Below are 3,065 nucleotides of genomic sequence, written 5' to 3'. Positions count from 1 at the left end.
AGATTCCCCATTTGGGAGGAAGGATCAATGTTTCCAACAAATTGCTAAATTCTGCACAAGGGAGAAGCCAACACATACTAGGCCATGGAGTTACTTTCATTGTATTCCATGAGGATTCTTCTCCCACAGTATCGAAACAGAATGAGGAATGAATCTTAACTGGTCTTTTCATCAGAAGTGGTAAACTTGGTTTCTATATTCACGAAGCCAGACAGTTGTTTAAGCAGACTGTGGAAGCAGACAGTAGAACCAGCTTCCTTTAGTCACAGAGCACTATCTTGTATCCAGCTAAAGCAAAGATCAACTTGAACAGTTATCCCAAGCCACTGTTAACTGTACTAAAGGATGAAGTTCACCACTATATTATTTTAAAAGTAAGAGTTCAATTAACCCTGGGTGAGAAAAACCAAGACAAGTGGTAATGATGAATGAGTTGTCCATATAAGGCCAGCTGATGACAACGCACCCTTGAAGACACTGGGCATAAAGCCTTACTTGGCAAGTCGGAATTTCTACTAACTAAGGGTTAGCAAAGAGCTACATCTGTAACATTTTAGTATCCAGACAGCATAACAGACACTGTCCCCAAGGACAATGTATACGCCATTAATCACACTGAATAAAGCAGATGTATTATTCATTTTTCTTTTCTTTTTGTTTGAGAAGCTTGTTTATCTCTCTTTTGGCCATTCCAATGTACTTTGAAATGATTCCATGTTGGTTTAGTCCAGGAAGCAAGAGTAAGAAAGTCACTATCAGGTGAGAAGGAGGTTGTGGACTTGCTGTCCCACCCAAGCAACCGCAGCAAGAGAAATGATCATGGTCATGAAGTACATTTTAGGCTTTTCTTCCTTTAGCGTAAAGAGGCGTTTCCACCAGCCTACAGCTCTGCGTCGAGTTTTTACTAGATTGTTGCAAATTTCATGGAATCTCTGCTGTTGCTCAGTGGTCCATTTATTGGAGCCAAAAATTCTAGGCGCTAGAATGGGAACAAGGTAGTCAGCCAAGCACAAAAACATAACAAAACAGGAAACATCTGACAGAATGGATGGATCTGGATAGTAGATAGTCAGAAACACCAAAGAAACCACACCTATGATGGCAGGTGGAAACCAGGCTCTTCCCCATTGGAGGACTTCATCTGCCATCAGCATCACTTCTCCCCATCCTTGCAGCTGCTCTTCCAGACTTGCAGTCTCTGCAGCCAGCAGGTTGGTGCTGCGATTATCTCCTTCCGCCATTGTTCCCGAGGTGCCCCCTCAGCGAGCGCAAGACGCCCCCAAAACCCGGCCTTCCTCAGAGGCACTCACGACAACCCTAGCCCACACTGTGTTTTAATTTACATACTTTGACTTAAATCACCATTTCCAGAGTTTCTAATAAAAGTCATTACGATGGAGGCCCGGGGAGACATTTTTGTTTTGCCTAAGAATTGTTGTATAAGAGTTCAAGAGATCATAAACAATTCAGAAAGTTGAAAAATGATTTTGTCCTTGATTTATCGTGGTCCACCCTGAGAAGGTCATTATCCAAATCAACCCCTCCCCAACCAACAGTTCCATAAAAGTTAAGTCCAAAGCCCTAAATATTTCATTGTATATAATGATTAACTTTTTTCTTTTGCTCCAAGAATGGGACTACCTATAATTCATCCCTGGGAGAACTGACAAAATATTCATTTCTTGTTAAGGAAATATTCATTTCCGGTTAACTTTCTTGTAGAACCTTGGTTGGGAAAGGGTGGTCTGAATCCATGTCATCCGTTTTAAGCCTATTCGTTGACTACTTACAACATGCATTCATCTCCTCTCAGCCACTGGGACTTTTTAACATTTCCAAGGCCCCTGTACCAGCAATCACGTGTACCAGTTCCATCAGATCTCTTTCCACCTCCCAGGCCCCTTAATGAGAATGAGGACCAGATTTCATAACCCAGAGAGAAATTACCTCCTTCACTATTCTTAATCCTCATAAATCCAATCTTCCCCAACCTCTCTTCAACCCTTCCAAGAGTTCTCCAATTCTTCCCCCCTATCAAAACAAAGCTTCCTGGCTCTCTATTGGAGCAAAGGAAGTCTTAAGATCAACTTGCTCTTTTGAAAGAGGAAATAGAAATTACCTCTTATTCTTTCTTGAAGAGCCTAAGAAGCAATAGAGCAAGATAATTTCTCAGTTAGTCTGTTTAGACATGAATATCTGAACTGGCTTCATGCTCTTAACTGTTCCTCCCTGAGGTGCAGTATTTCTTAAGCTTCACGACCTTCTTCAGGTCATGGCACATAGAGGAAATCATGGGAGATGTATGGCCCGTTGGAGAAAGATGGAGAGAATTTGGGGACATCTCTATGGGATTTTATTTTTTAAAAATCATTTCATTTCCTTTTTACAGCATAATTTTGATTAAAAACCATTTAAAGTATTAGGGAAAATATTACATTTTGAATTTGTATAAAATTTCTAGATATACTCTAACAAAAATTTTATGGAAAATAATATTATATCAAGTTTTTTTTCCATGAAATGGATACATAATCCCTGATCAAAATTTTGCTAAAATTCAAATTCTTGACAAGAAAGTTTTTTTGGATCAGTAGTTGGTAATAATTTTTTTATTTTGTTTTTATTTGTTATGTTCTTCTAATACATTTTTTATTGAAGTATAGTTGACTTACAATATTATATTAGTTTCAGGTGTACAACCTGGTGATTTGCTATTTTTACAGATTATACTCCATATAAAGTTATCATAAAATATTGGCTATATTCCCTATGCTATACATTACATCCCTGTATCTTATATATTGAAAAGATATATGCACCCCAATGTTTATAGCAGCATTATTTACAATAGCCAAGATATGGAAGCAACCTAAGTGGTCATCAGTAGATGAATAGATAAAGAAGATGTGGTATATATATACAATGCAATATTAGCCATAAGAAAAAGAATGAAATTTTGCCATTTGCAACAGCATGGATGGAACTAGAGGGTATTATGCTTATTGAAATACGTCAGACAGTCAAAGACAAATACTGTTTGTTTTCACTTATGTGTGAAATCCAAA

The 3,065-nt window shown here is 38.1% G+C and overlaps 1 pseudogene; it reads right to left on the bottom strand.

Annotated features, from left to right (window-relative positions):
* Positions 1-569: 569 nt before the first annotated feature.
* Positions 570-1,299, bottom strand: LOC118900855 (annotated as a pseudogene).
* Positions 1,300-3,065: the final 1,766 nt, after the last annotated feature.

Source organism: Balaenoptera musculus, chromosome 9, assembly GCF_009873245.2.
Source record: "Balaenoptera musculus isolate JJ_BM4_2016_0621 chromosome 9, mBalMus1.pri.v3, whole genome shotgun sequence".
Classification (NCBI taxonomy): domain Eukaryota; kingdom Metazoa; phylum Chordata; class Mammalia; order Artiodactyla; family Balaenopteridae; genus Balaenoptera; species Balaenoptera musculus.
This window is presented reverse-complemented; position numbering and strand designations above follow the sequence as displayed.